Below are 23824 nucleotides of genomic sequence, written 5' to 3' on the forward strand. Positions count from 1 at the left end.
CAAAAATGCTCCAAGTTCTTGGTTTGTTCCTTCATTCTTTGTTTGCTATAAATACTGGTTTTCTTTCAGCAAACAGTATTCTTTCTCTCTTTAGAAAATATCTGTGATGTGTCAAATCTCTCACTCTCTCTAGAATACCACTATTGTGCGAAATCTCCATCTTTCTCTCTCTCTAGAGTACCTCTATTGTGCGAAATCTCCATCTCTCTCTCTTTTTTTCTCTCTAGAATACCTTTATATTGTATAAAATCTCCCTCTATCTCTCTCAAACACACAGAGATACACTCTCTCTCCTCTCCTCTCTCTCTCTCTAGAATACTTCTATATTGGATTGGAATTTCCTCTATATGTTATTTATTTTGCCTACAGAGAGATTCGATTTGTGTGAGGAAGCCAATGGAGAGAGAAAGAAATTCGTGGAGTGGAAAAACCGTGAGGAAGCTAATACAGAGGGAAATCCGGTGCGAAGAAGAGGTGAGGCAGAAGCCGAGGAAAATAGAGAAAGCCGTGAGGAAGAAGCCGAGGAAAATAGAGAAAACCCTTGGGAAGAAGCCGTGGTGGTGAAGGAGAAAGCCGTGAGCATGAGGAAGAGGCCGTGCGCTCTGAGGAAGAAGTCATCAGCATGAGGAAAATAGAGGAATGGGTAAAAACTAGGGTTCGTGAGGAAAACAAAGTAAATGGGTTAACGGGAGGGGTAACGGGTAAATGTCAAAACAGGGGTAATTTCTTTAACTTCTCTTTTTTTGGGCTTGGGGGGTTTTAGTAAGGAAAGTTGATTTTTTAAAAAGAAGAGTAAAGAAATGTTAAGGTGGGGGTAAAAGATCTAAAAAGCTCATTTTGGGAGATTTTTAGTAATTTTCCCTTGTATCTTTGTTTCCAAGGGGAGTCATAGCATGTGAAGCATGCAATGTGGATGTGTGCCTATATGTTGGGCAGGTGGGCCCGTGGCACAATTTGCACCTCACAATTTCGGATCGGTGCAAAAGTGCCCTTAGCCCATCCATGGGCTTCGTAGAGTTTATAACAAAAGAAACAATGGAGAGAAAAAGAAACCTCAACAAGACATATAGGTGGTTCGATAATGGTGCCTACATCCATAAAATAAGAAACTCAATAGCCTCAATATATGAAACTTAATATTTTATAGATTACAAGATAAAAAATTCAATATTTTGTTCTTATATCTGTCATCACTCCCCCTCAAGTTGGATGACAGATATCAATAGAGTCCAACTTGGATAGTATCTGATGGAACTGTCTTTGCAATAACTTTGTTAAACATGTCTGCAAGTTAGTCTTCACTTCAAACACAAGGAGTACTAATAATCTTTTGCTGAACATTTTCTCTCACAAAGTGACAGTCAACTTTTATGTTCCTGATTCTTTCATAAAAAATTGCATTGGAAGCTATATGCATAGCTGTTAGATTATCACAGAACATCTCCATTGAATTAACTGTTGGGAACCCCATATCTTGAAGTAGGTATTTCAACCACATCAATTCACTTGTAGTTGAAGTCATAACTCTATATTCGACCTCTGCACTGGATCGAGCAACTACAATTTGTTTCTTTCTTTTCTAAGTAACTAAGTTTCATCCGACCAATGTGCAATAGCCAGTAGTAGACCTCATGTCAATTGGACTACCTGTTCAATTAGCATCAGAATAACCAATATGACCGTTCGGTTTCAACCAAAGACCTTTGTCGCGTGATGACTTAAGATATCTAAGAATCCTATCAATAGTCCCCAGATGACAAGATATAGGAGTATGCATAAATTGGTTCACAAGACTAACCGCATGTATTATATTTGGTCGTGTCACAGTCAAATAAATCAATCTGCCCACAAGTCTCTGAAAGCAGCCCACATCTTCAAGAAGTTTTCCATTTGTTGAATTAAACTTGCAATTAAGATCAATAGGAGTGTCAACAGGTTTGACTCTCAATTTTCCAGTTTTTTTCAATAGATCTAATATATATTTCTTTTGAGAAATGAAGAATCTTTTTTTTTTTTTCAATGTGCTACTTCAATGCTGAGAAAATACTTTAGTTGACCAAGATCCTTGATGTCAAATTTCTGTTAAGATAATTTTTAAGCTTCATGATGTTTTCTTTATCATTACCTGTAATAATAATATTGTCAACATAAATGAGTACAACTGTTGTAACTGAAGTTTCCCTTTTTATGAACATCAAAGAATTAATTGAACTTCTAAGAAATTCGACACTCGTCAAAGGATGAGCTGAGTTTAACATACCATGCGTGAAGTGATTGTTTAAGTCCATACAAATCCTTCTGTAATTTGCACACACAAACTTTTCTTTTGCTTTAGAATGGCCTAGAGGAAGACTTATATAGATGTCTTCGTTAGGGTCACCATGTAAGAAGGTATTTTTAACATCCATCTGATGCAGAGACCACCTACAATTAACTGCGGCAGACAAAACAACACGAACTGTATTCATGTTGTCAACTAGTGCAAAAGTTTCTTTATAATCGACTCCATAAGTTTGGGTAAACCCTTTAGCCATCAACCTGGCCATATACCTCTCAACAGACCCATCACTATTATATTAAATTTTAAAACTCCATCTACATCTAATTGTTTTTTTCCCTTTAAGTTACTTGACAATATCCCAAGTATGGTTCTTATCAAGTGCTCGAAGTTCCTTTTTCATAGCCTTCCTCCACACAGAATGAGAAATGATATCTTGAAATTAGTTGGCTCAGAATTATTAGAGATAGAACTCAGAAAAGCAAAATAGGCAGGAGAGATATTTTCATAGGACATGATTTTAAATAAGAAAAGAAACTGCATGGTAAATATAAAAATCTTCAAGTTTAGAGGAAAGTTGATAGATACGAGAAGATCTACACAACGGAAAATCAGGTGGGACCATGGCCACAGCGGAGTCTTCTTCTTCTAAACGTGAGTTTCAGAGGTATCTTTAGCTTCGATTTGAATCATAACTTGTTTTGGGTGTGTTGGATACATCACTGGTACCAATATTAGACCAGGGCAAACGACCTCTTGAACACTCCCCTTGAGTTCTATTTTCCAAACCACTCTCCAAAGTGTCATGAAAATAGGAATTTGTTTCAACAAATTGAATATCTCTGGAAATATGTATTTTTCTATTTATAAGATCATAATATTTGTATCCTTTTTGAGTAAAGGAGTATCCAAGAAGGATACATCTACTGGAATATTTATCAAGTTTATCCCGGTTGTGCCCAGCCACATGAACATTAAACGCACATCCAAATACTTGCAAATGAGACAAATCAATTTTTCTATTTTTCAAAATTTCAAGGGGCGATTTATTCTCAAGAATTTTATTTGGAAGTCTGTTAATCAAATAGCAAGTAGTTAAAACAACTTCAGACCAATAAATTTTTGGAATATGCATCTGAAACATCAAAGACCTTGTAACTTCCAAAATGTGTCTATTTTTCCTTTCAGCAATTCCATTCTGGTGAGGTATTCCAACTTATCAGAATGTATCAGATTAAATGGTTCTTTTGAAACATGCATAGAAAACTGAAAATGAAATCTTGTCTGTTTTGAGAATTTACAAACTTTACAAAAATGCAAGTTTAAAAATAGAGAGGGTATTAAGATTTTCAAAACTTTATCTGAAGGGTGTCCAAATCTCTTATGCCACAATTTATTAATATCATAATTATCTTGACTGGAAAACAAGGCCTTATTATCTCCATTAAATAGGTATATTAGCCCAATAGACAATCTTCTTTCACCAATCTTCCTCCCAGTGACCCGGTCTTGAAAAGTCATAGAGTTGGGCGAAAAAATAATATTGCAGTTCATACTCTGAGTAATTTTACTAACAGATATCAAGTTAGAAGAAAAAGATGGCCTAAACACGACTTCAAAGTTATGAGATTTGGAGAAGAACTTGGTATTACGAACACCATAGATAGGAACCAAGAAACCATTAACAATAGACACAAGGTTCATATTTTCATGATTTTTTAGGCTAGATAGGCATTGCAAGTTACTAGTCATATGATTCGTGGCTTCTGAGTTTATTATCCAAAGAAAAATAGGAAGACATGAGCGAAATAAAGAGGAAGGATCCTGTGTAGCGGAGGAATCATTATTGTTACTTGCCTGTTAATAATGATCACAAATACAGTTAATGATTTTCTTCCTGATTAGTAAAAATCAATTTAAAGAATAGATGGCGCCTCAATCGGAACCAGCCGAAGAACCCAATGAGAACTATTGTTTATCTCTCTAGAGGTCGCCAATATGTATCCAACCGAATCGCAATAAGAGGCTGTTGTCCTTCACGAATCAAATCTCACGACTTTTGAACCAATAAGCATTCAAGAAAAAATCCCTCAAAATACAGCAGCAAGAATTAATGTAACATGCTACGAAACCATGAGCACTCTATCACCAATTGTTTTAGACGCCCCTATTGAATGATTTGCAATGGGCTGAACGAGAAAAAAAGGGTATCTTAGAGACAGTGAGCATGGCATGCAAATTGGAATGGTTTGCAACGAGGAAACTGTTTTTGTTGTGGAAAAGCGTCTTGAACAAATTGTTTTGTCTACAAATTGTGCAAGCTTTGTTTGTGCAAAGGAAGACGTCTTGTTGTGCTGCCATCTTTGCTGATGGCGCTGATTGGGCATGCGTTGAAGTGGCAGCAACACCACGAGTTGTTGCTGCCTGGAACAGATGATAGGCAGAACCATGTTGACGGAATTTTGGCTGTCCTTGAAGTGGATTTTCAATAGAGATTCGGAGATGTTGGGATCGCTGCTCTGATACTATGTAGAATTTGTAACAAAAGAAATAATAAAGAGAAAGAAAAAGCTCAACAAGGCATATATGTGGTTCGGCAATAGTGCCTACATTTATAGAGGGTAAACTGTTATTTTATTTACTTAATATCTTGTATATTACAAGATAGAAAACTCAATATTTGGTTCCTTAATTGTCAATAGGCATGGGTTGGGCTCATGAATTTTTTGTTCTTTTTTATTCCAAAAGTTGCATTACTTCGCAAAGTTGTGTTGTGTGGTATTGTATCATGTGTGGCAATTTGCAAGAGTAGATTATCGTGTCACGATGTTGCTCGGGCATAACCTCCTTTTGTTGGGTAAATTAGTGGGGATGATAAGCACCTACCCGTTTTATTGCTAAACAATAAAAAATATTACAAGTACAACCATCAAACATCTCTTACTAATAGTATCGTGGAAATATCATGCAAGATGAAAGGATGTATAACATCTCGGGGGCAAGCCTGCCATACGGTTGCTTCTACCAATAATACTGCCCTTTTTGGCAAGCAATCAATAAACGTATTTGACTCCCTAAAGACATGAGGGATCTGCCATTGGTGGTCTACAAAAGAGGAGAGTTTGGTCCTGCATTTAGACAAAAGTGTGTGCAGCTTCCATGGCGGTCTACTAGCCTGGGTCATGGACCTCAAGATGTCATTCGAATAGCTTCGCATCACTTAACTCACGTGTACATCAGATGGTGCATGCCTCATTAAATGAACATGCGTAAGGCACAAAACATTTACAATTCATAACTTGAAGAGGCCCTTTCTCTCTTCTATAAATAGGTCTCAGATCTTACTTTCAAAAGATAGTTTTTCAGGCTTTCCGTTACATACTTTTTCTCTCTCTCTAAAGAGAAAATTCTGGTGCCATCTGATCTTGTTATTCTAATGCATTGAAAATGCTATATTAATGTTCATTTTTTTATTATTAAGGTACCCTCATGACAAATTTAACCAAAGAACCTCATACGCATTGATCTTGTCAGTAGGGGATATCTATTGTCTTTAAATAATATACTGACATGGTTGAAAATATGACGATGTTTTTCTATTGTCTATATAACTTCAAGCATATCTAGCTTTCATTGTCCATATTTCACACACAGCCTGTTTTTCCAACACTTCCCTCTCTCTTACCTTGCCTCAAATCTCTCTTCCCAAATTTCATGCCCCTCGCCTCTCTCCTCTCTCTCAATGAATAAGACTCCATTTTCAAGATATTCAGGTCAAATTGTACCTTATATAAACCCCATCATTAATATATAAGCAATCTAATTCAAAATAATCTATTTCTTTGTTATTGGAATATTTCATTGTTCTTCTATCTTTTTCTTACATTTCTATATTCATCTCATACAAATTCATTAAGTAGGAGTCATTACTAACTCTTTTCCCATAAGAAAATATGCCCATGTGGAAATATGACCAAAGATTTAGATGCCACTTTTTAATAGGAAATGTCTCTTGATACAAGTCTCTCTCCTAGAAATACTCTATATCAATGTTGCATTTTAGTATTTAGATGCCACTTTTTAATAGAAAACTCTCTGATGCAAGTCTACCTCTTAGAGATCCTACCTATTAATATTACATTTTAGAAGCAAATACATTCTTGATACTTTTTTATTGGGGAATTTTATCAGGTTATCATTGTCAAGATCTTTATTACTAGGATTTTCGGGGATGATTTCTGGGCGATCAATATAACTTAATTTATTTAAATAAGCAAATTTTACTTTATTATAGTAAAATCACGAACCTCCATTGTATAGAAGCATTACCATTTTTTAGCCAGAAGAAACTTGTAAATATATTTCAGAAACTTAGATAACCAGCCAAATTATATTTGTAGATCATTCAGTATGTATTTTAGCTTTAAATTCAAGCTTCAAAATGCATTATTTAAGGGAAATTTATAAGTTGGAGAACTTGTCCAGTTCATGATTGGGTGAACTTGTTTCTTGGTAAATCTCATGCATTAAAATTTTGATATTTGTTTACGAGTTGAATTGATTGTTGGTATGGTTTGCACCCAGGTAATAATGGGATGTGAAAAAATCTGCGGTATTTTAATTAAAGTTTTTGTGGAATAAAGTTATAATTATTATATCGGTGATAACTATATTACGAAATGGGAGGGCAAAAAGGAATGTGAAATTTGGATTCCTGTCCCTGACTATTTCTTCCCTTCAGTTTTCTTAAAATCCATCTCTACATGAACGAGTAGCAAATTTAAAATTATTATCTCAGTCCTCGCATTTTATTCTTTCTCTATGGGCATATAATAAATCTCACACTCTAAATCCTACCAAGTCCTAATTTCTCTATCTCATCTATTTCTTAAAATACAAGATCTCCTATGTCACATTGACACAGATGCGTATATCATTGTTAGAGACAACTATCTGAAATGTCGATGTCAAAATTGGCCTTCAAGACCAACATATCCATATACCAATTTATAGAAGGGGGATGTAGGTTGTTAGTGGTTATTACTTAATTTTGTAATGAGATTTTAAGGAGAAAGGTTTAGAAGAAATATCTAGATTACTAAAGTGTTAGACATGTGTGTTGTGTCTTTCGTATGTTAATGCGTGCAAAAAACCATAAGCCCATAAGTCCATATGAAATAGCAACTTATTTGAATTTTAATGTGCTTAGTTTTTTGAAATATTCACAATTTAAAATATTAAAATTTTTATTATAAAATGATGCTATGGATGGGAATTTTATTTGAATAGTAAAAAGATCTGATTATTTTATCATGGCATACATTAGTTAAGGGTGCGGTTTGTATAAGGTTGATGCTTTTAAAAAATCAAAGTAAGGCGGACCTTCAAATGCTCTCGAAAGTTATCGTTTCAATGCATGTAATATCTGTAATGGCAAAAAAAAATATTTTTGTTGCTAATTATGAAATTTAAAACATTAAAAATAATATAGATTGAGCAGATCCAAAACACTTGAAAATCTTTAAAATGGATATTTGAGATAATGCATTACGAAATGCAATATTTTTGAGATGTAAAATATTTTTTTTCTACTTATCGTGGTCTAGATAATCTATTAAAGAGTTTTTCAACATCAAAACAGCCCCGCGTTTTTGAGGTCTGCCTTACTTCTATATTATAAAGTTGACACTGTATACAAACGTCCATTAGTTAAAGAGAGGCAATTTATTCACAAGATATTTTCTTTCCAAATACAGACATTGCACTTTGAATTCCTTGAGAGATATTAGTATTTTTTTATCACCATTATCTCATATTCTTTTTTGTTTTTTTTTTTGAATGAGTTGGACTTGGGCAAGTCATGTGACATTGAGACTATCATGGTCTTGCAGGTTTATAGCTATATCACTATTATGGAAAGGAAGTTTTCCCTAGAGATCTTTTCTCTAGTAAAGGGGTTAGAGTCATCCGCACCTTAGTCACCACGTTGTGGTTTTCATTCCAACACCACCCCACTGATCGGGAGGAGGGGGGGGGAGGGATGGCACATCCGCACCTTAGTCACCACATTGTTTTTTTCAATCCAACACCACCCCACTGACGTCAAGAAACTAAACTAAGTAGAACTAAACTAAGTAGGAGCTTGTCTTCCCAACGAATTACTCAAAAAATTAAAAAAAAAGTTTTCCTTAGAGGTTGATTTGATTTTGATAGAGGGACAAGATTGAGAAACAATAATTTTGCCCCAGTATTACGTGCTTTAAGAAGTTTCTAAAACTAAAGCAAAAGAACTGAGCATTTATTGGGGAAGTGTGATAAATGTCTTTAAAGAAAAAATAAAACAAAAACAACCCGCACATCACACTCCGGAGAAAAGAACATTATTCTATTTATGCATGGGAAATATACAATACACTTGAATGTGCTGCGCTTCATAAAAGGGGTGGAACATTATTCTATTTATTCATAGACAGAGAGAGAGTGAGTGATTGATTGAAATGAGAGATGGCTTATGTCCTCATGGATTTTGGGACAGGAGAGCTTCACCACCTGAAACCATGGAGACAGAGAGTAGGATTAAATAACGCAACTCAGGGAAGCCGATCTAGTGGTCACATGTGCAGGTTCATATTTCACACAAGCATGGCGTCTTACCACCGATATTTGTTTTATACGATTTTTTTAATTTGTATAGTTGAATAACATTTGAAATTTTAAAGGTTATGAATAACGTTCATTACTTACTCAAAAAACAAACAATGAATAAGGTTCATTCCTAAAGAAGTGAAAAGATTTCACGCTCTCGAGGGAGCATACTCTTCATTTACTCCCTCAGGCAAAATCAAATCTAGGAGTCCTCTTCAACCCATATTCTATACTCAACAAGAAAAATTTCCAAATTACATTATCAGTAGACTTGCAACAAAATATGTCTCAATATTGAATAGAACTGTCCAATTTTTCAAGATTGTCGAGAAATGTGTTCTCAATACTAAAAATGTTTGTGATAGCCTTGAAACATATTTTTATCTCTAATTATAAAATTTAAAGTTTAAAAAATAGTGTGGATAAGCAGATCTATAAACCTTAAATATATTGAAAATTAACGGTCCAAAAATGCATTATAAAAGATGCACTATTTTCAGAACTTGAAACTCATTTTTTTCTCATGTCCATGAATCTCGAGGTCAAGATATCAATTTGAGGATATTTGGGCATCAAAACAACCTCTTCTAGTGAAAATTTTGAAGTACGTCCAAAACTATCAAATTTGAGCCAAGGCTCTAAACAATCAAATTTGAGCCTACCTCAAAAATTTCACTAGAAGAGGTTGTTTTGATGCCCAAATATCTTTAAATTGATCATCTTGACATCAAGATGCATAGACATGAAAAAAAAAATGGATGTCAAGTTTTGGAAATAGGGTATTTTGTAATGCATATGTGGACCGTCAAGTTTCATGATTTTCAAGTTTTTATAGATCTGATCTTCACTAATTTTGAAGCTTTTAAACTTTATAAATAAAGATGAAAATATGTTTTCTATTACAAAGATTTCCAATATTGAAGCCACATTTCCCGACATTATTTGAAAGTCGGCTCTAATTTGATTGTTTGACTGCACCTATATATATATATATATATATATATATATATATATATATATATATATATATATATATATATATATATATATATATATATATATATATATATATATATATATATATATATATATATATGGAAGATACTATTAAAATGACTATACGTGAAAATGAACAGTGATTTCACCAATTCTCGTCACCATCTAAAGTTCATCACACGGTCACTATTGTCTGGTAGTATTTTATTTTTCATTTTTTTTTACAAATCGGAATGACTTGAAATTTAGAGCGTGTGTTTATAAAAAATAGACGAATCTATGAAAAATATAAAAAACATGTTTTATATAAAAAATATTGACCAAAATACCCCTGAAAAGATTTAGGGGTATTTTGGTCAATTTAGTTATGAATTATTTGTTTTTATATTTTTCGCAGTATTTTTGATTAACACAAGCACCAAATTTCAGGTCATTCCAATTTGTAGAAAAGAAATGAAAAATGAAACGCTACCCGACAATCGTGACTGTACGATGAACTTTGGACGGTGATGAAGGTAGGCGAAATCACTGTTCATTTTCACTTATAGATGTTGGAAAGATTTTTCCTATAACATCTATATATATATATATATATAGAAGTTTGTAAAAGGTTGTGAACAGTCAAATTGGTCAACAAAGTTTATAAAAAATTTATATAAAGTTTAAAAAATTTGCTCCAACTTTGATTCCCATTTATTTAGCAAGTCAAACCGGCTGGTACAACCAGTTTGGCAAAATAAAAAAAATAAAATCTAATGTTTGTTCTCTTTTTTACGCAACCTAGCTTTTAATTTAGACTAGATTGGCCAAAGAAACAGTCAATGGTCTCACCGATATGACAAGCCAATCCGATTCGATCTTGATAATTGTGGTAAATCTCACCTCCAGCATTATCCTTAATTAGTATGAAGGAAAATGTGCTTTAGGAAAGAAAAAAAAAAGAGCAACACAATGCTTACCTTTCTTAGACTTTCCGTGGAGATTTTGATAGGTATATTCGATATGTCCCAAACAATAGGTTGTACAATCCAACTTGGATCTTCCTTTTTTTAAGCACTTCTGGTAGCAGATCTTAAAGAGGCTCCTGGGCACATATTTGCCCCAATCAATCTTGGGCCAAGTAATCTTAGACTCATGGAATTCAAATGCTGAAGACTCACCCACAAGACCCACCACCAATATGCCAAAGAGCAGCACCCCATACATTTTGCTCCTCTCCATATCTCTCTCCCTCTCAAATGCTATTTCAGGTGATAAGAAGAGAGGGGAGATACAGAGCCTCTCTCTTTCTAAAAAGTTTATTGAGGTGATGAAGAGAGAGGGAGATATAGAAGTGTTTATATAAGGGAGGCAGTTGGGATTTGTTTACTATGGGAGTTAGAGGGTTGCTGAGCGCTTTTGGCAAATGAGTAGGCACCAACTACACAAAGGTTGGAGAGGTTTTCTGTCCTAACCGTGCATCGCTTGAGGTTCGAAACATGCCAAGTGTAGAAGATCGCCATTCTCCGATACTACTGCTCTCAGTATAGAGATATGTTATAGATGTAGCATATTACTGACCTCATTCTTGTATGCTGTCTCATCTTTACCCTTTTTTTCTTACAAAGATTCAAAGATTTATTGCTGAATAGGGAGAGATATTACATCATTCAAAACAATAAGAGAAGATAAAAGAGCCCTACTCTTCGCCAAAAATTGCGCTAGGGCATTAGCTTCCCTAAAAGAGCCCTACTCTTCGCCAAAAATTGCGCTAGGGCATTAGCTTCCCTAAAAACATGGACAAATAAAACAAAGATTATTTCAACTACATCCATGACTTGTAGCCAAAGGCCACGAAATTCCCAGGGTAAGATTGTCTTATGTTTACCCTTGGCAGTTAATGATACACGGTTTGATGGTTGTATATATGCATGTAATTGTAAGTATTTTAAAAGTTATAAGCGAAAATTATAGACACCCCAAAATCAACTTTCTAGACACTTTACTCCCTAATGCTTTTTTGTTCGTGCCCTAAACCTTAACATTGTTTTTCTTGTATTTACCTCCGATCATATTAAAATTTAGACTATAATACCCTTTTCAATAGCTCTATATAGCCTGTCCTCTCTCTCTCCCCCGAACTCTCTCCACCCAAACTCACTATCCCTCTATCATTCAAAACAAAATCTCCCTCTCTCTCTAATCCCAAGAAATTCAGCAGAAATTCTCTCTGCCTACCGAAATCTACTGTGTTCTCTCGCTTCCTCGCTCTTCGCCACAGTTCTCTCTCGCTCTCTCGCTATCTGTGCCAGAGCTCTCCCTCCCATGGTGAGTCTCTCTCTCCCCTGAAATCTCTGTTCATAAATCTCTCTTCCCCCTCTCTTTCCCAAAAGCTCTCTTTCCTTCTCTCTCCAAAAATCTCTTTCCCTCTCTCTCTCACTCACTCCCAAAATCTCTCTTTGCCTACTCTCTCCATAAATTTCTCTCTCTCTCCCTTAAATTCTCTCTCGAATAGTGTCATTCTCTTTCTCTCTGTCTTAATCTCTCTCTATCGCAATCCCATTCTTTATTTTTTCACAATCTCTGTCTCTCTCTTCTCTCTCTTCTCTCCCAATCTCTAGATTACTAATATTAGTATATTTTATATTAAAATTTCTATTTTATCTTTTTGTTTTATAAGGTGACTTGGCAACCATACCGGGCACCTCGAGATGAATTCTATGCTGCATTAGACTTTGTCAGTAAGGAGGTGGCACTCTGCTGGATGTACTTGATCTGCTTCAACATTGCCAAGTATTATATGTCTGATCGCTTGTTTCGACAGCGTGAGAAGGCAAAGTGATTCCTCGTGAGCCTCCTATGTGAGATAGGAAGGATAAAAAAAGTGTACATCCCACAAGTTGGATGGATGAATTGAGTGAGGAGATAAGACAATAGAACGAACAAAAAAATTGTATTGTTCAAGCTAACACAGATATGAGCGGGAGGGCTTACAAATAAGTACATGGCTTGGTACAACTGTTTCTCACAAATGAGTTCACCTGAAGAAAGCCCCACTAGCGACATGGGCCATGATGATGATGGAAGGTAGGTAAACTATTTACCTTATGTATTTCATCATGCAATTTTATTTTGATATTGCATATAATGTATGTTTTCATTCCACATTTATGTTCTTATTATATAATTGTTATTGTATATGTAGCAAAAAAACCTGTATACAGATGCTCGATGCTACACTCAATAGTAGAGAATTGGAACTCACATGAGTTTATGTCCGGCAAGCTCGTGATTTGATAGTGAAGAATACGCCAGTAGAGACATGCGTCGAGGAGCGTGGGAGTGAGAGTGAAGATGGTGATGAGAGGATGACAATGAAAGTGAGGACGGTGAGAAGGGAAATGGAGGTGAGGATGAGAGTGAAAGCAGGAAAGGTGAGGAAAAAAATGGAGAAGAGAGAACAAGGGATGAGGACGATGAGAGGATAAGGAAAGAAAAGAAGACCATTGTCAGGTGGACATTCCCGCTTTGCGTCGGAACAGAGGTGGCATTTACATTTACGAAGAGGGGCAGTGACAAGTGGTAGAGAGTGAAGGTGAAGGGTTTTGTAACCTGGCTGAATTTTTTTTTAAAATGCTTAGAAATAGATAAACTTCAATTTCTTTAATTTGTTTTTGCCAATTCTCATGTGACTATTGCTTTTTTATTGTACTCGCGAGTTTTGGATAATGGGCTGCACTTTCAATGGGATGGGATAATGAACTGTATTTTGCATTTATGGACTTTATGTTTGTGCGTCCAATAATTAGGCCATTTCTATTGACTCTTAGGTATTTGATTGTTCCAAATGAGGCCAGTCTTTAGTTTGAAGTGGCTACATCTCTTGTTTGAAGTGGTTAGATCTCTAAAATTTAACTTCTACATAAACTTTTACTTGAGGGAATAAAAAGGTGGATATGCTCCCATGAGATTAGATTGTAAGTGTGGGTGTTATGTGAAACTTGAGAGCTTATAGTTAAGCAACATGTTTAAAGTGAGATGTTTTGTTACGAATCATTAAAAACCATTCAACAAGAAAATCACATACGAGTAGGATGATTCAGCTTATGTAACAAGAAAATTTGAGATGAGTGGGATGATTCGGTTTACGTAACAAGAAATTCTGAGATGAGTGTGATGATTTGTTACAAACATTTTGTTTTTATTTTTTGGCGGTCCGGCAAAGTTAAAAAAGGCTTGTAATGCGGCGAACCGGCTGATAAACCGAAATTTTTTTTTTTGGTTCGGCACATAGTGTGTTGGACTGGTTAGAAATCCAGTAGAGGTCATGCTTGAAATGTGGACTGGAATAAATAACGGTGTAACACACTGGGGTCGGACCAAAATTTTTTTTGGGTCCGATACAAGAAAGTGCCGGACTGCAAAAATATTTCGTCCGGTACACACTGTGCCCGACCGCTTTACAGGCTTTCTGAGTGGTTCGGTGCACCATGTGTTGGACAAATATTTTTGTGCAGAACTACAAAAATTTTGGTCTGACACCCTGTGTGTTGGACTACATTACAAGCCTTGAACTTTCTACTACATTTCAAAGAGGTCTGGCACACTAGCTGCCAGACTACAAATAAAAAACTTAAATATTTTGTCCATAATTGGAGAGAGAAAGAGAGAGGATCGGTAGAGAGAGAGACAAAAAGAATGAGAGAGAGAGAATAGTTAGCAAGTCTCCGATTAAAACACATTTTTTTCAAAAAATCTCTTAATTTTTGAAATACAGTTAGAACTTCGATTTTTTCAAAAGATATTAAAAAAAATCATGACCTTTTAATGGAGCGGATTTAAATCCGTATTTTATCTTTTTTCAAAAAAGATTTTAAAAAAAATTCCTTCCCTATAACTTTATTTCTTCATTAACTTAATATTTTTGAATTTTGATTTAAAGATAAATGCATTAACAGTGGGAGCAAAGTAATATTCTTGATTTAACAAAAAATTCCATCAAGAATTAATAATGAGTTATCTTAAAAAAAATGTACAAAAGCGACAAGCAATATATTCCTTCAAAAAAAAAAAAAACAATCATATATTTTAATATAATAGGCAAAATTAGAAGAAAAAAAACCTAATAAAAAATCTATTTTTTTTTTACTTTAAACCCATAATGTCTTTATAAAGAGCGAGAGAGAGATTCAATCATACTAAAGATTTAAGTAGCTATTCTGTGCGAGATTCAAATTTTCTTGAGCAATTTGGTTTTTTTTTTTTAGGCATAAAGAATTTGATTAATTTTATATATTTTTTTATTTTTATATTTTATTGGAGTATACAACATAGAATTTTGGATGGAACATTATTTCACATATTTGGGTTTTTTTTTTTTTTTAATTAGCTGCAATCTTATATTGAGGGCGTTTTTTGGTTTAAAAAATAATCGTTTACCTTGGTTCACAGTTCTTATTATTTATTAATTAGTTATTGTGTTTAGTATTGTTGTCGTTGTTTCATTTAATGCTCGCAATAGATTTATGATATGTTTTGTGATGTGACAACAAAGCAAGCATTGTTACTGTATTTATTTAAGATTTCAACAAAAATTGTTAAGTACTATTATAGTGTCACTCGTAAGGCTACAAAATTATTGTTTAGTGGCTTTAGTATATCTATACAATAGCTGCAAATCATAATGCTATATTTTACCATCTTTACATATCCGATTTTTTCACCACGTTTTTTTCAACTAAATCCGAAATATTCTTGATTTTATAGCTTACCTTATTTTTGGCGATCCATTTTTTTGACCCGATTTTTTCTTCTGGCGTTTTGAAATAAAAATGATTGTTTGCCAATGTTTTGGTCTGCCGATATTTTACTGTCCCCTGACTTGCTAATTATGAGAAAGAGAGACAAAGACATAGAATGAGAGAGATAGAGAAAGACAAAGAGATAATGAGAGAGAGGGCCAATAGAGAGAGATGGAAAGTGGAGACGGAAAAAAAGAGAGAGGGCATGTAGAGAGAGAAAGAGAGGACGACTAGAGAGAGAGGTAGAGAAAAAATGAGACAAAGGGCAGGTAGAGAGAGGTAGAGAAAGAGATAAAGTGCCATAATAGCATGTGAATAGAAAATAGAAAAGGCAAAGAGAGAGAAAAAGTATATTTGTCAAAAATTTATTGATTATTTAACTTAGAGAGGGTAAATACAATAAAAAATAGTGTTGGGGTTTAGAGTGTGAGAAAAAATATTGAGAGATAAAATGTCTAGAAAGTTGATTTTTGGAAACTATCTACAACTTTTTCAAGGTATAATGGATGCGGATAGCAAAGTGGGGCTTCATGTTGTATATGGATTACTGGGAGGAAATCGAATTTGAAGTTGGGTGTGCCTTTCCATCAAAAAGGAATAAACCTACCAATTAAAAAAAAAAAAAATGTCAGCCTTGTTTTATAAGGTATAGTGAGACGCACTTCAAAAATCCACTAGACAAAGGTTGTTTTAACGTAGGAGAACCTTTAAATTGATCATTTCGATGTCGAGGAGTATGGATATTAAAAAACAAAAACAAAAAAAAGATTTTTATATTAAAAAAAAAGTGCATCTCATAATGTGCTATCTAGACAATCCATCTATAAAATTTCTGCTTTTTATAGATATATTTGATTTACACTATTTTATTGTCTTTAAATTTTATAATTAGGGGGTGAAAGGCATTCTGGCACCGGAACCACATCTTTTGGCATAATTTTAAAGTGCACCTTCCTTTGATTATCTAAAGGAGACACCTCATACAAAGCATTCCTCCTTTTTAAGATGAATGTTTCTTTTACTTTTGAATCTTTTTTATAATGAGCATCTCTTAGTGTGACATTATTCTCTCCCATAACCCCAGCCCATGTGAAACTCGCCCATGTAAAACTATGTCTATATATTAAATAAAAATCATATTAAGGGGATAAAACTTCTCGCAAAATCATTAAATTGGTCAAATAATCTCAAATAATGATTAATGGATTATTTTTTACTTTTCTTTTGACTTTGGCACCTCCTCAAAATATTCTCCAAATTGTCTTTGATCATAATTGGAAAAGAGGAACAATCAAGGGTATTTTAGTAATTTTTAAGATATCCCAACTAAATAACAAGATTCCCCCTACTTGTTTAGGGTTACGAATAAAGAACACACTATTTATGAATAACAAGGAATAATTAGTAGTATATTTTCTTGTTTGGCAACCTAATGCCATGTATATATCAAATGACAAAGATTCCCCTACTTGTTCCTCATTATAAATCCTAGACAGTAAATTCTTTATTTGTAACATTGAATAAGCATAGGTAGCTCTATCTTTCTGTTGGGGTATCTTGGAGGGTCAAATTACTAAACACCCTTAATCTTTCCTCTTTTCTGATCCCAAACAAGGGCAATTTAAATAACTTTTAAATTATTTATAGGAAGTACATAAGTGAAATGAAAAAAAAGAAAATAACCTCTCAAATGTTAATTGATATTATTCAACCCCTTGAATGATTTTGTGAGGAGTTTCAACCCCTTCAATGGTATTTTCACTATTAAATTTCCGTGCCAATTTTCATAAACAATCTCTCCAATGCAAGTTCGACTCTAAGAAATCGTTGAAATCCTTGTTAAATAAGATCGCAATTTAAGTATGGGAAAAGTTTATATAGAGCCGAGGCTCTAAACAATCAAATTTGAGCCTATCTCAAAAATTTAACTAGAAGAGGTTGTTTTGATGTCCAAATATCTTCAAATTGATCATCTTGATATCAAGATGGATGGATATTAGAAAAGAAATGGATTTCAAGGTTTGGAAATAGTGTATTTTGTAATGCATTTTTGGACTGTCAATTTTCAAGATTTTCAAGTTTTCATAGATCTATCAATCTACACTATTTTTGAAGCCTTAAATTTTATAAATAAATATGAAAATATATTTTAAGGCTATCACAAAGATTTTCAGTATTGAAACCACATTTCTTAACACTATTTGAAAGTAGATTCTAATTAGAGCCTAAGCTTTATACAAACCACACCCTTTAAATATATGTAAAAAATGTCATTCTTCTATTATTATCGATGATAAACTCTTGGTATATTATCAGTGGAGATTTTTATGGCTATTATTGTTTAGATATTTTTATTATGGTTTTGCATCAATAGAATTTAATTTAATATGCAAGGAAAGAAGCGATGAACTCCTGATGATGTTTATGAATGGTTATAATTTGGGGATAAGATAGGTGGTGTCCTTGATGGACAATAATATAGAAGTGTGGAGAAGTGTGGAAGTGAAGCGTCTTCCTATGAGAGTAGACTTAACTCTAGATCGATAGACAAGCCCACGGCTCAAAATATACTAGCAATAGAAAGCCACCAAAGATATGTATCATTTGTGTCATGCTATCACTATGTTGAATAAATTCCTTATTTCAAACTTCTATGTTGTTGTAGAATTTGATAGACTTTGTAGTGCATGCACTAAGTAAAACTCAAAATTCAAAGGATATCCTCATGGTACACAAACGATGCAAGGTTTTCTATATTTTCATATTCTTTTAAAATAAGTGAAGAAAATGTTCGTATTTTTATTTTGGAAAAAATTTAGGTAATATAACTCATTTATTATGGAGAGGGACGTCGGATATTGTGATATCCAAAATCTAATCTCATATTATATAGAATTGTGATTGATATTGGAATTAATATTTCTAAAAGAATCCAAAAAAATTAGGACTCTTAATTGTCTCTATGTTTTTAGATATATATAATATATATTAGAAGTTTTCTATTTAGTGGGGATTCGTAATATAATAATATAAAATAAGAGAGAAAAGAATATGTATGCCCTATTTTAATTTTAAAAAAAAAATATATGCCCTATTGAAAGAAACATTGCGATGGTGCCTTCTGTAGACTAAGAGGCTGGTTTCTTGTAGAGAAGTAGTTCTTATAGAGATTTTCGATAGTTTCATCTTTTAGTGAGATAAAGTCTTGGTTGCGCTCAAGGTTCTCTTCTTGAACAATGGTTTAGTTGTGGAGAAGTAGTTCCTGTGGAGATTTTTGATGGTTTCTCCTTTTAGTGAGATGAAATCTCAATAACTCTCAAGGTTCTCTTCTTGAACTATGGTTTAGCTGTGGAACGGATATAGGTATCTTTTCTTATGGTGGCTTAGAGATTGGCAGGGTGCCAGTCGGCTCTTCTTGAACAATGGTTTTGTTGTAGAGTAAAGATGAATATCTTCTTGGATAGCGGTTTAGAGATTGACAGGTGGTGTGGGTCAAGAGAACGGTTCTAAAAGGGTCTGCTCGACTGAATTTGTCGAGGGTTAAAGAGGTAACTCTATATCCCGAAATCTTGGATGTAATTTTTATTGATATAGAAGATTTCAATTTTTTCATGCCAGTGAATGTAGCCCTTTTAGGGTAAACCACATAAATCTTTTTGTTCGTGTTTTTTATTCTGTATTTCTAGTATTATGACTCATACATTTGCTTATTTTGTTTCTAGCTAGATAAGTACTTTAGTGGTTCATACGCTTGCCTATTTTTCTTCTAGCTGGATAAGTACATGTTCTTGTTAGGATCAAACTTTTGAGATGCCTAATTTTATTTCTAAGAGAGATCTTAAATCCTAATAAAAAAAATAAGAGTTATGGTCTCACATCAAGAAATAAAGAAGAGAAAATACGTTCTTTCATTGTATCTTGTAACTAAGGGGAGAGAAGACCCATGCGTACCATGTGAAGTATGAAACGTATATGCGTGCTCATGTTTGGGACATGGGAGCCAGAGGGACATTTTTGCACCTCGGACGTTAGCATTGGTGCAAAAGCGTCCTTTGTCCATACATGGGTACAGGCTGAGCTCATGATTTTATTTTATTTTTTTCCTTTTTATTGTTACCAACCAAGTTACATTACTGCCCAAAGCCGTAATGTGTGATATCCTGTGAGACAATTTACAAAAGCAGACTATCATGTGTCGCGATGTTTCTCGGGCATCACCTCGTGCTGTCGTTCGAATATAGCTTTGCATGAGTTTAAGTCGCATGTACATCAGATGGTGCATGCCTCATGAAATGAACAATCACTCAAATGAACAATAGATTTGTTTTATTAAAGGCAATTTATTTACAAGATATGATCCGCAAAAAAAAACCCCACATCACACACAGTATATATCGCAGACTGCCAAAACGCCAAACACCTTTGCAAGCGCAAATTGAATATAGCCTTCTTCCCAAGAGGAATAAAAGAGAGTTGTTTGGTACAAAGAACAATAAAATTCGGAGGGAAGAAAGAACATTATTCTATTTATGCATGGGAACGATACAATTGAATGTGCTGCGCTTCATAAGACGGGTGGAACATTATTCTATTTATTCATAGAGAAAGAGAGACAGTGATTAAAATGATAGTGTCCTTATGGATTTTGGGACAGGAGAGGCACTGAGAGCTTCACCACCTGAAACCATGGAGAAAGTGAAAGTAGGATTAAATAATGCAACTTAGGGAAGCCGATCAAGTGGTCACATGTGCAGTTTCATATTTCACACAAATATGGTGTCTTAACACCTCATTATGACACTTGTTTGTTATTTGTAAAATTGAATAATATTTGAAATTTTAAGGTCCCAATTTCTATGTGGCCAAGCCCACATATGCAGAGATACCGCCTATTAATAAATCTATTTTTGAGGTGGATTTTTGGATTTAATTTTTAAAGACATGTAATATCTAACTTGGAGATAATGAATTTTAAAAAAAGATAACAAATTTTAACATAGCCCAATTAATATAGGCCATCCATTTCGATAAGATGTTTAGATCTAGAAGGATTTTTTCTTCTCCAATTATTTTAGATGGATTTATTGTCATTAGATGAACAATGTTAAAATAGAAAAAAATGATTTTGAGTTTGTAAATGCTTGAAATTTAAAAATGAATGGTCCAGATTCGTTGTTGGATGGGACTCGTTTTGACCATATCTAGTGCAAATTTAGTTTTTTTTTTCTGGATTGATTATTCAGATATATATATATATATATATATATATATATATAGGGATATTCTAAAATTCACAACCCTTCAAATTACAAAGGTTCAAGATTGATAGAGTTGTGAATGGTGGATTTATTAATTTTGTTGTCTATTTTTTAAAAAAAGTTACTTTCGTGGGGCAAATTTGTAAATATTACTACAAGACAAAGAGTATTTTTGATAAATTTGAAATTTTAACTAAAAAACAAATGCACTCTACAAATAAAGTTGCAGGACACTAATTGCCAAAATGACATTGTATTTTTGTAAAAATTTCAAATTTACGATTGCTTAATGATAAAATTACCTATTTAAATAATTTTTTAATAAAAAAGTAATGCTTGCCATCACAACCTCTTCTAATTTGAACTTTTATATTTTAAGAGGTTGTTACCTCTAGATAAACCCATATATATATATATATATATATATATATATATATATATATATATATATATATATATATATATATATATATATATATATGAAAAGATCTTGTCAGCTCATGGGTTGACTACTACAGTAAACGTCCAAGGCTCAAATTGAATCTGGGCGGATCTGACGGTCATGATCTCATTTTGTATTTGAATTTTTTTTTTTTTTTTCTACAAATCCAAATCACTTAAAACCTAAAGCATCTATTCTTCAAAAATAATATAATCTAATAAAAATATAAAAAAAATAATTATCAGAATATAAATTGGTCAAAATACCACAAAACGTTGATAAATTTCACTAATTTCTTAATTTCGCGTCTATGTATGATGGGTGAGTATGGTGGTGGTTTGACTCACTTGAGGGAGATGGTACGAGATTGTCTATGCATGATGCTTGTTGTATAAAAGATAGATAATGGGTGATCCACTAGCTGACGGGTCTCATCCCACTTATAAAGAAAATTAAGAAATTAGTGAATGTGATTCCCTAGTGGGTTGACAACCAGTTTTTCATATACAACTTCATGAGCTTTTATTTTCTTTATAAGTGGGTTATTGTAGAGAAAGAAAATATATGCCTAGGGCAAACTTGGGAGAAAGCTAGTTTTTCCTCTAGAGAGAGGTTGTGGCCTCCTGCACAGAGGAGGATGAGCCTCTAGATAGAGATTTATTTCTTGTAGAGAAGTAGTTCACATAAAAAGTTTGGGTGGTATCCCTTTTATAGAAAGAAAGTTGGTTTTTCATTCCTCGCATCTCTATTTGGTATTGTCGGAAATGGTCACAAGAAGTACAGAAAAGAAAGAATGACATATGGCGTCAGTCGAGAGAATGGTTTAAAGGATTGTTCGACTGAGTTTTGTTTATGGTTATTATGGTCATGCCTGTGGATGTAATCACATTTGTGGTGAACCACATAAATTATTGTGTTCTCTTGATGTTATTTCTTTTCTACTTTATTTTTTCATGTTTGTTGATTGTTTGTTACCGGTTTTATTTTTCTTACACTATATTTGCCAAAAATCAACCCATTCAGTTTTGAAGCTTCCGTGCACAACAAGATGGAGACCGCACGTTATGGAAGGCAATGAAATTTTTGTGTGTAGGCATAGAGAGAGAGAGCGAGGGAGAGAGATATATTCCCCAACATTAGCATGATATATATACTGTCCATTCTCTAAAACAAAGCAACCCTCAGATCACACGTAATATACATCGCAGACCATGCCAAAACGCTAAAGAGCTTAGCAGGCTCCAATTGAATATAACCTTCTTCCCAAGAGGAACAAGAAAGAGATAATTATACAAAGAACAATAAAACTAGGGGGGGAAAGATACAAGTGAATGTCATTGCACTTCATAATAGAGGTGTAATGTTCATGTATTTATTCCAATACACCAAAAAAGAGAGAGAGAGAGAGAGGCCCGTATGGGTTTTAAGACAAGAGAGGCACTGGGAGCTTCAGCACCTGAAATCATGGAAAAAGAGAGAGTAGGATTAAATAATGCAAGCTAAGGAACCCGATCAAGTGGTCATATGTGCAGGTTCATATTTCACACAAATAGGATGTCTTACCTCCTCGTTATGACACTAGTTTTTTTTCTTTTAAAAATTGAATAACAATTGAAATTTTAAATATGCTTGTACAGCTCATTTTTAAGGAAGACAAAAGATTTCATACTCATAGGGTGCATACTCTTCATTTACTTCCTTCATTGCAACGCAATGCATTTAGGAACCCAGAATTTAGGAATATAACCCCTTCAACCCATATTCTATTCTCAATAAAACAAATTTTAAATTATAGTCTCTATGGGCTTGAAAAAAAAAAGTAATGCCTCAATATTAAATAGAACCCGTCTAATTTTTAAATGGCTCTAAACAATCAAATTAGAGCTTGTGAGAAATGTGGTTTCAACATTGGAAAGTGATATCCTTAAAATATATTTTATTTTTATTTATAAAGTTTAAAGCTTAAAAAATAGTGTAGATTGATAGATCCATGAAAACTTGAAAATCTTGAAAATTGATTGTCCAAAAAATGCATTACCAAGTACACTATTTCCAAAACTTGAAATCAATTTTTTTCACATATCCATGCATCTTGATGTTAAGATGGTCAATTTGAGGATATTTGGGCATCAAAACAATTTCTTCTAGTGAAATTTTTGAAGGAGGCTCTAATTTGATTGTTTAGAGTCTCGACTCTATATAAACCTTTTCCATATTTAAAAAGTGAGATTTAAGTATTAAAAAACTCAAAATTCACTATTTTTCTTTTGAATACAATCATCTAGTAATTTTTATGTTGATCCCAAAATTTCGGATCAAATAAATCTCCACAATTTCGGATCAAATAAATCTCCACAAGTTAGTTTTCTATAGAGGGAGTAAGTGTGAAAAATGTGCTCCTGAGGGAGCATAGTATAAATCTAAG

At 33.6% G+C, this 23824-nt stretch overlaps 1 long non-coding RNA gene across 1 annotated transcript; it reads right to left on the reverse strand.

Annotated features, from left to right (window-relative positions):
• Window positions 1-8648: 8648 nt before the first annotated feature.
• On the reverse strand, window positions 8649-11228 carry LOC148782719 (uncharacterized). The gene is made up of 2 exons (XR_016052976.1): window positions 10879-11228; window positions 8649-8827 (listed from the first exon to the last, which is right to left on the reverse strand). It is a non-coding gene; the product is annotated as an uncharacterized LOC148782719 (long non-coding RNA).
• Between the last annotated feature and the right edge of the window lie 12596 nt (window positions 11229-23824).

Source organism: Amborella trichopoda, chromosome 3, assembly GCF_054954075.1.
Source record: "Amborella trichopoda isolate Santa Cruz 75 chromosome 3, AtrichopodaSantaCruz75HAP2 v2.0, whole genome shotgun sequence".
Lineage (NCBI taxonomy): Eukaryota > Viridiplantae > Streptophyta > Magnoliopsida > Amborellales > Amborellaceae > Amborella > Amborella trichopoda.